Source organism: Somniosus microcephalus, chromosome 6 (genome assembly GCF_052327205.1).
Source record: "Somniosus microcephalus isolate GS21.2 chromosome 6, FLI_Smic_1.0, whole genome shotgun sequence".
NCBI classification, from domain to species: Eukaryota; Metazoa; Chordata; class Chondrichthyes; order Squaliformes; family Somniosidae; genus Somniosus; species Somniosus microcephalus.
Window position 1 is genome coordinate 277,498,998 of NC_140992.1, and position 13,060 is coordinate 277,512,057.

A 13,060-nucleotide genomic window follows, 5' to 3' on the forward strand; every position below is an offset into this window, starting at 1 on the left:
TTGGGCAATGTGCTAAGTGAGTGGGACTCACACATCAGGAGTCATCAGCACTAGTGTAATGTAAAAGCTGCTGGTCTCAATATCCACCCCCACCCCTCCACAAATAGCGCACTGTGGCTGCAGTGTGAACAGTCTACAGGATGCACTGCAGCAACTCGCCAAGCCCCGTGTTAATGAGGGGAGGGGAGTTGGGTTGGGGCACTAAAGAGGTAAAAAGTGTCTTATTGATGGGGGTGAAACTGGGGTTTCCACATTGAAGTCACTATTTATACATGAAACCTGATTAAAATACGAGTTCCTCCCCAGCTGGAGCATTGCGTCCAATTCTGGGCACCGCACTTTAGGAAGGATGTGAAAGCTGTGGAGAAAGTACAGAGGAGATTTACTCGAATGGTTCCAGGGATGAGGGATTACAGTTATGTGGAGAGACTGGAGAAGCTGGGGTTGTTCTCCTTAGAGCAGAGAAGGCTAAGAGGAGATTTGTTGGAGGTGTTTCAAATCATGAAGGGTTGAGACAGAGTAAATAAAGAGAAACTGTTTCCAATGGCTGAAGGGTCGATAACCAGAGGGCACAGATTTAAGGTGATTGGCAAAAGAACCAGAGAGGAGATGAGGGAAAACTTTTTTACGCAGCGAGTGGTTAGGATTTGGAACGCGCTGCCTGATAGGGCGGTGGAGGCAGATTCAATAGTAGCCTTCAAAAGGGAATTGGATAAAGACTTGAAGGAGAAAAAGTTGCAGGATATGGGGAAAGAGCAGGGAAGTGGGACTAATCGGAGAGCTCTTCGAAAGAGCTGGCACAGGCACGATGGGCCGAATGGCCTCCTCCTGTGCTGCACTATTCTATGATCTATGACCTCTACCACCGAGAAGGTTAGAAACAGCAACCTAACGGGAACACCAAGTTCCTCTCCACGTCATACACCCTGGATGAGTATCACCATTCCTTTATCGTCATTGGGTCAATATCCTGGCATTCTCTACCTGGAAGCATCGTGGGAGCACCTTCTCAGGGCAGCTAGGGATGGGCGATAAATGTGGCCTCGCCAATGTCACCTCCATGCCCAGAACAAACAACACAAAATGTAAAAGCATCTATAGATATTCAGTAAGACACCTCATGTGTCTTCCTGCAATGCCTACATTCAATAACTACAGCAGGGATTAAACGTCTCCAATTGCTATGGGGATACATTTACATAGTGGGCTTATAGTGGGCCTATATTCCCTGGAGTTTAGAAGAATGAGGTGTGATCTCATTGAAACGTATAAAATTCTTAGCGGGCTTGACAGGGTAGATGCTGAGAGGATGTTTCCCACTGGCTGGAGAGCCTAGAACCAGGGGTCACAGTCTCAGGATAAGGGGTCGGCCATTTAGGACTGAATTGAGGAGAAATTTCTTCACTCAGAGGGCTGTGGACGCTCAGTCTTTGAGTATATTCAAGGCTGAGATCGATAGATTTTTGGACTCCTGGGGAATCAAGGGTTATGGAGATCGGGCGGGAATGTGGAGATGAGGTCGATGATCAGCCATGATCTTATTGAATGGCGGAGCAGGCTCGAGGGGCCGAATGGCCGACTCCTGCTCCTAATTCTTATGTTCTTATTAATTTACAGCACAGAAACAGGCCATTTGGCCCAACTTATCTATGTTGGTTTTTATGTTCCACACGAGCCTCCTCCCACCCAACTTCATCCAACCTTATCAATGTAACTTTCTATTCCATTCTTCCTCATAGACTTATCTAGATTCCCCTTAAATGCATCAGTTTACAGCACGGTGTATAATTAGAGCAGAGCTGTACAGGCCTGACGGGGTCACAGGTCGATCCCCGGTCTGAGGGCGCTGGCCTGAGTACCTTGGGTCAGGGAGGGGAAAAATCAGCCAGCATTGCTGCCCTTGATTGCCATCCAGTGATTCCACGATGGAACATTTATTGGGCGACTAAAGCAGCGGACAAATACGAACAATGATGGACCAGTAAAGACCCTCTGGTCCATCCAGCCTGTCTTACACAATGGTGATACCTTGTGTATCAGGATATACTCTCTCCACCCCACCCCAAACCATGAGATCTCCTGGGAGAGGCAAAAAAACAGGTAAAAAGCCCAGGCTAGGTTAGGGGAAAAGATCTGGGAAATTCTTCTCTGACCCATCTTGGCGATCGAAACTAGCCCGGGAGCTCACTCTGGCCCTGAGTTCCCCACCTTCTGTATGAGGTGATCTCCGCCCCGGCCAGAAACAGGTCCAGCTCTCGCTTGAAGGAATTCAGCGAATCAGGGTCCACCGCACGAGCCGGCAGCCTCTCCAGAGGTCCACTATTCTCCGGGAAAAGAACCACCTCCTGACATCGAAACTAGATCTGGCCTTACGCAGCTTAAATTTGTGACCCCTGTGAATAACACAGCACAGGAGGAGGCCATTCGGCCCATCATGCTTGTGCCGGCTCTTTGTAAAAGCCATTCAATTAGTCCCACTGCCCCCCGGCTCTTTCCCTGTAGAATCTTACAGCACAGGAGGAAGCCATTCGGCCAAATCACCTGCCAATCAAAAGCGTTTAAGCCAACCTATGAAGAATGGCACCTTGGACAAGATACACAGGCTCTTTAGACCTGTAGAAATGTACATCAGCACAGACAGACACCGTGGGATAACATTTCCATGTTTGGAATTTCCGGCGACAGATTCCAGGAGACAATGGGTTCGGGGAGGGAGTCCCAAAGGCAAAAGAAAATTCGCCTCTTGTATTCTGTATGGATTTTCCGCACTGATAGCTCAGCCACACCTCTCTGGTGCAATAGAGGGTGGACTTTGGCAAGGAGCATGCCAGCACGCCCTCGTCCCACCAGTCCGATCTGTACTGAGCCCAGGAGCAAAAGCTGGATTTTCTGTGCAACCGACCAGGCTTATTGCTACAGTCCAGGACTAAGTCTGATCCAAATTGCATCAGCTCGACAGCAGGCCAGACTCTCTCTCTGGTCGTGATTTTTAGTCCCAAACCGGGCTGGCACTCTAGTGCTGCGCTGTGGGAGGTGCTGACCTTCAGACCCCTGCTCAGGTGAAAGATGCCACAGCACAAACTGAAGAGCAGGAGAGTTCTCCCGCTGTCCTGGGACAACATTCCTGTCTCAGCCAACGCCACCAAAAGTACACCAACTGACCATTCATTCCATCCGATGTTTGTGGGATCTTGCTATGCACAAGTTGGTCGCTGATGTCTTGCCGACCCTCACCTCACCAGAGTTATTCATTGTTTGTGAAGCATTTTGAGATGTTTCTAAGAGGTGTGATAAGGCGCAATGCAAATACAAAGATTTATTATCACGAAATTCTGTGTCCTGGATCATAATCAGATTTTTTGGTAAACTTTGCATTTTCCCCGTATTGCTCTTTCTTATTTCCCTAGGGATAACCATGTTTCTTTCTCGTGTGTCTGCAAAGAGCTCATTTTCCCAGTATGTGCAGAAATTCTTGCAGCCACTTGAGTGCTGTAACTGGAAAAATGTTAATGATCAAACTGGTTGTAGATTCAGCAGGATTCTGTCACAGTTACAAACCACAAACACTGACCTGCTCATGGCAGCTTTATTTAACCCTTTCAATCATCATTGTGTCTCTTGTTTCTTTCCCCTCCTCAATGCACTGACTTTTGCAGGAATGGGATTCTGCAACTGTCAGGTGACCTTGGCATCTCGCCAAGTGCCCGGTACATCGCCAAGGACCACCTGGCCTCCTATGAATGACCTCGGTCCGGCAACCTCCGCTGCCTTGCCCAGGTGCTAATCAACCTCCGCTGCCTCGCCCAGGTGCTAATCAACCTCCGCTGCCTCGCCCAGGTGCTAATCAACCTCCGCTGCCTTGCCCAGGTGCTAATCAACCTCCGCTGCCTTGCCCAGGTGCTAATCAACCTCCGCTGCCTTGCCCAGGTGCTAATCAACCTCCGCTGCCTTGCCCAGGTGCTAATCAACCTCCGCTGCCTTGCCCAGGTGCTAATCAACCTCCGCTGCCTTGCCCAGGTGCTAATCAACCTCCGCTGCCTTGCCCAGGTGCTAATCAACCTCCGCTGCCTTGCCCAGGTGCTAATCAACCTCCGCTGCCTTGCCCAGGTGCTAATCAACCTCCGCTGCCTTGCCCAGGTGCTAATCAACCTCCGCTGCCTTGCCCAGGTGCTAATCAACCTCCGCTGCCTTGCCCAGGTGCTAATCAACCTCTGCTGCCTTGCCCAGGTGCTAATCAACCTCCGCTGCCTTGCCCAGGTGCTAATCAACCTCCGCTGCCTTGCCCAGGTGGTAATCAACCGCTGCTGCCTTGCCCAGGTGCTAATCAACCTCCGCTGCCTTGCCCAGGTGGTAATCAACCGCTGCTGCCTTGCCCAGGTGCTAATCAACCTCCGCTACCTCGCCCAGGTGGTAATCAACCTCTGCTGCCTTGCCCAGGTGCTAATCAACCTCCGCTGCCTTGCCCAGGTGCTAATCAACCTCCGCTACCTCGCCCAGGTGCTAATCAACCTCCGCTACCTCGCCCAGGTGCTAATCAACCTCCGCTGCCTTGCCCAGGTGCTAATCAACCTCCGCTGCCTTGCCCAGGTGGTAATCAACCTCCGCTGCCTTGCCCAGGTGGTAATCAACCTCCGCTACCTCGCCCAGGTGCTAATCAACCTCCGCTGCCTTGCCCAGGTGGTAATCAACCTCCGCTACCTCGCCCAGGTGCTAATCAACCTCCGCTACCTCGCCCAGGTGCTAATCAACCTCCGCTGCCTTGCCCAGGTGGTAATCAACCTCCGCTGCCTCGCCCAGGTGGTAATCAACCTCCGCTACCTCGCCCAGGTGCTAATCAACCTCCGCTGCCTTGCCCAGGTGGTAATCAACCTCCGCTACCTCGCCCAGGTGCTAATCAACCTCCGCTACCTCGCCCAGGTGCTAATCAACCTCCGCTGCCTTGCCCAGGTGCTAATCAACCTCCGCTACCTCGCCCAGGTGCTAATCAACCTCCGCTACCTCGCCCAGGTGGTAATCAACCTCCGCTGCCTTGCCCAGGTGCTAATCAACCTCCGCTACCTCGCCCAGGTGCTAATCAACCTCCGCTGCCTTGCCCAGGTGGTAATCAACCTCCGCTGCCTTGCCCAGGTGGTAATCAACCTCCGCTGCCTTGCCCAGGTGCCGGGAGACCTTCCGGGACTTTGCCCAGGTGCCAGCTAAGCTCTGGTACTTCACCAAATAAACAATCCCTCATGCGTGAACCTTGACCATATCAGGCAGGCTGTTGAACTGTGGGAGACATCAGGATGAGCCTCTAACCTGTGCTTAACCTGTCTTCCACGCATTTCCAGCAGGGGTCACTGCATAGCGACGAGGTTTGGGGATCATGGTTGATATTATGGGAAAGAACACTGCCTGGAAAACAGTGTAAAAGGAGCATGGAAATAGAGTGGAGCAAAAGGATATAGCGGGACCGGGGAGGTGCAAAAGAGACAAGATTAACAAGGATGATACCAGAACCGAGAGGTTCTAACGATCAGGAAAGACTGAACAGGCTGGGGCTCTTTTCTCTAGAAAGACCTGATGGAGGTCTTTAAAATTATGAAAGGGTCTGAAAGGGTAGACGTAGAGAAAATGTTTCCACTTGTGGGGGAGACCAGAACTAGGGGCCATCAATATAAGAGAGTCACTAATAAATCCAATAGGGAATTCAGGAGAAACTTCTTTCCCCAGAGAGTGGTGAGAATGTGGACTCGCTACCACAGGGAGTGGTCGAGGCGAATAGTATCGATGCATTTAAGGTGAAGCTGGATAAACACATGAGGGAGAAAGGAATAGGAGGATATGGTGATGGAGTGAGATGAAGAGGGGTGGGAGGGGGCTCGAGTGGAGAATAAACACCGGCACGGACCAGTTGGGCCGAATGGCCTGTTTCTGTGCTGTGAATACTGTGTAATTACGTGAATCCACTCGATAGGTCATCAAATAATTGCAAAGTCACAGGTGCTGGACAATGTAACAAGTGGATGAGGCGTCTTGCTGCTCAAGGATCCATTAGATATTTTGTTTATAACATTAATTAAAAGTTAACAATGTATGAATTAGGCAAAGAGGGATGACAGCTGGGGCTGATGGTGCACTGTGTTCCCTTGTGTGTTAGTTCCTGTGCTGTGCGTATGCTGATGTTGTGTAATATGGGTTTAGATTGTTTGTACTGTGAACATTCTCTTCAAAATCTATTTCTCCGATGGTTCAGCAAGTAGCTAAACCACACAGACCTGTTGGCCCCAAGGTCTGTGTGGAGTTACATTGGAACATACATCCTCGGGTATTGAAAGAGCTGGCTACAGAGATAGTCGATGCATTGGTTTTGATCTTCCAGAATTCCCTAGATTCTAGAATGGTCTCCGCGGACTGGAAGGTGGCAAATGTAACTCCGCTATTCAAGAAAGGAGGGAGAGAGAAAACGGGGAACTATAGACCAGTTAGCCTGACATCAGTCGTAGGGAAAATGCTAGAATCTATTATTAAGGACATGGTAACAGGGCACTTAGAAAATAATAATAGAATTGGGCAGAGTCAACACGGATTTATGAAAGGGAAATCGTGTTTGACAAATCTGTTAGAGATTTTTGAAGATGTAACTAGCAGGGTAGATAAGGGGGAACCAGTGGATGTGGTGTATTTGGATTTTCAAAAAGCATTTGATAAGGTGCCACACAAGAGGTTATTAGGGCTCCTGGGATTGGGGGTAATATACTAGCATGGATTGAGGATTGGTTAACGGACAGAAAATAGAGAGTCATTTTCGGGTAGGCAGGCTGTAACTTGTGGGGTACTGCAAGGATCAGTGCTTGGGCCTCAGCTATTCACAATCTACATCAATGATTTGGATGAGGGGACCAAATGTAATATATCCAAGTTTGCTGACGATACAAAGCTGGGTGGGAATGTAAGTTGTGAGGAGGATGCAAAGAGGCTGCAAAGGGATATAGACACATTATGTGAGTGGGCAAGAACATGGCAAATGGAATATAATGTGGAGAAATGTGAAGTTATCCACTTTGGTAGGAAAAATAGAAAAGCAGAGTATTTTTTAAATGGTGAGAGATTGGGAAATGTTGGTAATCAGAGGGACCTGGGTGTCCTTGTACACGAATCACTGAAAGTTAACGTGCAGGTACAGCCAGCAATTAGAAAAGCAAATGGTATGTTAGCCTTTATTACAAGAGGATTTGAGTATAAGAGTAAAGAAGTCTTACTGCAATTATATAGGGCCCTGGTGAGACCACACCTGGAGTATTGTGTACAGTTTTGGTCTCCTTACCTAAGGAAGGATATACTTGCCATAGAGGGAGTGCAACGAAGGTTCACCAGACTGGTTCCTGGGATGGGGGGATTGTCCTATGAGGAGAGGTTGAGTAGACTAGGCCTATATTCTCTGAAGTTTAGAAGAATGAGAGGTGATCTCATTGAAACATATAAAATTCTTACAGGGCTTGACAGGGTAGATGCAGGGAGGATGTTTCCCCTGGTTGGAGAGTCTAGAACCCGGGGTCACAGTCTCAGAATAAGGGGTCGGCCATTTAGGACTGAGATGAGGAGAAATTTCTTCCCTCAGAGGGTGGTGAATCTTTGGAATTCTCTACCCCAGAGGGCTGTGGAGGCTCAGTCGTTGAGTATATTCAAGACAGAGATTGATAGATATTTGGATATTAAGGGAATCAAAGGATATGGGGATCAAGCAGGAAAGTGGAGTTGAGGTAGAAGATCAGCCATGATCTTATTAAATGGCGGAGCAGGCTCGAGGGGCCGAATGGCCGACTCCTGCTCCTATTTCTTATGTTCTTATAGGAACAGGAGGAGGCCATTCAGCCCCTCGAGTTTGTTCCGGCATTCAATTAGATCATGGCTGATCTGTATCTTAACTCCATCTACCCGCCTTGGTTCTGTAACCCTTAATACCCTTGCCTATCAATAATCTATCAATCTCACTTTTAAAACTTTCAGATGACCTCCAGCCTCAACAGCTTTTTTTGGGAGAGAGTTCCAGATTTCCACCCCCTGTGTGTGAAGAAGTGCTTCCTGACATCACCCCTGAGCGGCCTGGCTCTAATTTGAAGGTTCTGCCCCCCTTGTTCTGGACTCCCCCCACCAGAGGAAATAGTTTCTCTCTCTCGACCCGATCAAAGCCTTTAATCATCCTAAACACCTCGATTAGATCACCCCTTAATCTTCTAAACTCCAGGGAATACTAGCCCAGTCTGTGCAGGCTGTCCTCGTAATTTAACCCTTTTAGCCCCGGTGTCAGTCTGGTGAATCTGGGCTGCTCCCCCTCCGAGGCCAATATATCCTTCCTGAGGGGCGGAGCCCAGAACTGAACCCCATGACTCCAGGTGGGGTCTGACCAGAGCTTTGTACAGCTGTCACATAACTTTCACCGCTTTGTATTCAGGCCCCTAGAGATAAAGGCCAACGTTCCATTAGAAGAATTGGCCAATCGCATCCAGGGCAACCCTTCCAGTGCTACAATTGGCCTCAGTACCATTGGGTTTGTGAATGGAAAACACCAGCCTGAGTTCTGGCCCCTGATTGCTGTCCCAGGGCGCCCCTTGCCGTAAAGGAGACACCTTTGGGCTCTGGGTGAGGAGGACATCAAGTTCTGCAGTGACGCCCTCTAAGTCAAATAGCCCACCAACACGTACATGTCAAGAATGGACATTTGGATGAGGTAGCAGAGGTCAACCAGTTCTCGTTCACATGTGCCCCAGGAAAGGAGTCAATGTCTTCAGGTGATGGCAGAAGAAAGGGCCAATCAGACTCACTGGCACCGTCCAGCTGCTCCAACCACCTCTTCCAGGTGTGGTGAGCCAGGTGTTTTCAGGCTGCAGAACGGCAGGTATAGTGCACCAAGAGTGGCAGATCCCTGAAACCTTAACGCGAATTGAATTGACTTGCCCGGTGCGACCACATCTTGAGTATTGTGTGCAGTTTTGGTCGCCTTATCTGAGGAAGGATGTTCTTGCCATAGAGGGAGTGCAGCGAAGATTCACCAGACTGATACCTGGGATGGCAGGAATGACGTATGAGGAGAGATTGGGACGATTGGGCTTATACTTGCTGGAGTTTAGAAGAATGAGAGGGGATCTCATTGAAACTTATAAAATTCTGACAGGACTGGACAGACTAGATGCAGGAAGGCTGTTCCCGATGGTCGGGGAGTCCAGAACCAGGGGTCACAGTCTAAGGATAAGGGGTAAGCCATTTAGGACAGAAATGAGGAGGAATTTCTTCACCCAGAGAATGGTGAACCTGTGGAATTCTCTACCACAGAAGGCAGTAGAGGCCAATTCATTAAATATATTCAAGAAGGAGTTGGATATATTTCTTAAGGCTAAAGGGATCAAGGGATATGGGGAGAAGGCAGGGACAGGGTACTGAGTTTGGATGATCAGCCATGATCGCATTGAATGGCGGAGCAGGCTTGAGGGGCTGAATGGCCTACTCCTGCTCCTATCTTCTATGTTTCTATGTAAGTCGAACAGACCGAGAAGGTCCAGCCTGTGTTGAGGGAGCTGTTCTCAGTCTGATAATTGGAGACTTGGCCCCTCACTGCCTCTGGGCTAGGAACTGGCAGCCGCCATTTTAATCATATACTCCAAGCTTTGCTCCATTTCTTACATCAACATATCGGGCGGAACTTTCAAATTCAGCGGGGGTGTAAAGCTCATCGACCGCCCATTATTGTTTTTTTTATTCATTCCTGGGATGTGGGCGTCACTGGCGAGACCAGCATTTATTGCCCATCGCTAGTTGCCCTCGAGAAGGTGGTGGTGAGCCGCCTTCTTGAACCGCTGCAGTCCGTGTGGTGAAGGTCCTCCCACGGTGCTGTTAGGGAGGGAGTTCCAGGATTTGGACCCAGCGACGATGAAGGAACGGCCGATATATTTCCAAGTCAGGATGGTGCCCAAGGCTCCTTTCTACTGACTTCAATGGTAAGGAAGTTCAGGCGGAGTTTATAAGGGGCCGATGGTGCGATTACCATCAGTTTTACACCCTCACTGCAATTGAAAATTCCGCCCATTCACACAGACTGATGCACAAGTGCCTAATAGTTAATGTTGTGATAATGCAACACCTAAATGGATAATTGTGCTTATTCGGTATAAATCACAGGACGCCATTCTGTCATTATACAGGTCGCTGGTCAGACCACATCTGGAGTACTGCAGCCATTTTCAGTAACTGTCCCCTCACATGGTGGGTGATATAGTGGCCTTGGAAAAGGTCCAGAGGACAGCTCCAAGAATGAAGCCCAGCTTAAAGAACCTCAGCGACTCAGATTGGCTGAAGGAGCTGGGTCTATTTGGTTTAGAGCAGTGTACACTTGGGGGGTTGCGGAGCGGGGGAGGGTGGAGTTTCTAGTCAGGATGCTCCAGCCATCATGGTGTGGGGCAGGTTTGATGGACCAGCTGTTCTTTTCTTGCCTGTCATTTTTGTATATCCGTATGAACTCAACGTCCCTTTCTTCTCTCTAAGGACAGCTAGTACATGAACAAGCATCACCATCCAGACTTGCCTTAAAGGCCCAGACATACACCTTGCAACCTCGAACGACATGAAGCATTCGTTGAAATACATGATAGAGAGTGTACAGGGTAGATTAACCGGGATCATGCCTGGGATTGGAAACTGTAGTTATTAGGAGAGACTTGAGATATTGAGCTGTGGCTCAGTGGGTCACACTCTGGTCCGAGTCAGAAGGTTGTGGATTCAAGTCCCACTCCAGGGACTTGAGCACAAAATCTAAGCTGACACTCAGTGCAGTGCTGAGGGAGAGCTACACTGTCGGAGGGGCAGTACTGAGGGAGCGCTGCACTGTCGGAGGGGCAATACTGAGAGAGAGCTGCACTGTCGGAGGGGCAGTACTGAGGGAGAGCTGCACTGTCAGAGGGGCAGTACCGAGGGAGCGCCTCACTGTTGGAGGGGCAGTACTGAGGGAGTGCTGCACTGTCGGAGGGGCAGTACTGTGGGAGCGCTGCATTGTCAGAGGGGCAGTACCAAGGGAGCGCCTCACTGTCGGAGGGGCAGTACTGAGGGAGTGCTGCACTGTCGGAGGGGTGGTACTGAGGGAACGCCGCACTGTTGGAGGGACAGTACTGAGGGAGTGCCGCACTGTCGGAGGGGCTGTACTGAGGGAGTGCTGCACTGTCGGAGGGGCAGTACTGAGGGAACTCTGCACTGTTGGAGGGGCAGTACTGAGGGAGCGCCGCACTGTCGGAGGGGCAGTACTTAGGGAGTGAGGCACTGTCAGAGGGACTGTACTGAGGGAGCGCCGCACTGTCGGAGGGGCAGTACTGAGGGAACGCTGCACTGTCGGAGGGGCTGTCTATCAGATGAGATGTTAAACCGAGGCCCTGTCTGCTCTCTCAGGTGATCGTAAAAGATCCCACGGCCACTATTTCAAAGAAGAGCAGGGGAGTTCTCCCTGGTGTCCTGGTGCTAATATTTATCCCTCAACCAACATCACTAAAACAGATTATCTGGTCATTATCACTTTGCTGTTCGTAGGATCTTGCTGTGCGCAAATTGGCTGCCGCGTTTCCTACATTACAACAGTGACTACACTTCAGAAAGTACTTCATTGGCTGTAAAGCGATTTGGGGACATCCTGAGATGGTGAAAGGCGCTATAGAAATGCAAGTCTTTCTTTCTAAAATGGGATTAGTTCCACTGGAGCAGAGAAGGAGATTAAATCAAGGCTTTTCACATTTTGATGCCTTGTACAAGGAAAAACCATTTCCTCTGATCGTCGGGAGTCAGTAACCAGGGGTCATCAATTTAAAATTGTCACAAAGGAGCGAGGTTAGGAGAAATGTGGAATGCATTCCCACAGGGAATAGTTGAGGCAGAGACTATTGCTTATCTAAAGGGAGAAATTCATCAATATTTACAGCAGAGGAAGATACAGGGCTGTGGGGAGAGAGCGGGGCAGTGGGATTAGTTTGGGATTGATATAGGGCTGTGGGGAGAGAGCGGGGCAGTGGGATTAGTTTGGGATTGATACAGGGCTGTGGGGAGAGAGCGGCAGTGGGATTGGTTTGGGATTGATGCAGGGCTATGGGGAGAGAGCGGGGCAGTGGGATTAGTTTGGGATTGATACAGGGCTATGGGGAGAGCGGCAGTGGGATTAGTTTGGGATTGATACAGGGCTATGGGGAGAGAGCGGGGCAGTGGGATTAGTTTGGGATTGATGCAGGGCTATGGGGAAAGAGCGGGGCAGTGGGATTAGTTTGGGATTGATGCAGGGCTATGGGGAGAGAGCGGGGCAGTGGGATTAGTTTGGGATTGATGCAGGGCTATGGGGAGAGAGTGGGGCAGTGGGATTAGTTTGGGATTGATGCAGGGTATGGGGAGAGAGCAGGGCAGTGGGATTAGTTTGGGATTGATACAGGGTATGGGGAGAGAGCGGGGCAGTGGGATTAGTTTGGGATTGATGCAGGGCAATGGGGAGAGAGCGGGACAGTGGGATTAGTTTGGGATTGATGCAGGGTATGGGGAGAGAGCGGGGCAGTGGGATTAGTTTGGGATTGATGCAGGGCTATGGGGAGAGAGCGGGGCAGTGGGATTAGTTTGGGATTGATGCAGGGCTATGGGGAGAGCGGGGCAATGGGATTCGTTTGGGATTGATGCAGGGCTATGGGGAGAGAGCGGGGCAGTGGGATTAGTTTGGGATTGATGCAGGGCTATGGGGAGAGAGCGGGGCAGTGGGATTAGTTTGGGGATTGATACAGGGCTATGGGGAGAGAGCGGGGCAGTGGGATTAGTTTGGGATTGATACAGGGTATGGGGAGAGAGCGGGGCAGTGGGATTAGTTTGGGATTGATGCAGGGCTATGGGTAGAGAGCGGGGCAGTGGGATTAGTTTGGGATTGATACAGGGTATGGGGAGAGAGCGGGGCAGTGGGATTAGTTTGGGATTGATGCAGGGCTATGGGGAGAGAGCGGGGCAGTGGGATTAGTTTGGGATTGATACAGGGCTATGGGGAGAGAGCGGGGCAGTGGGATTAGTTTGGGATTGA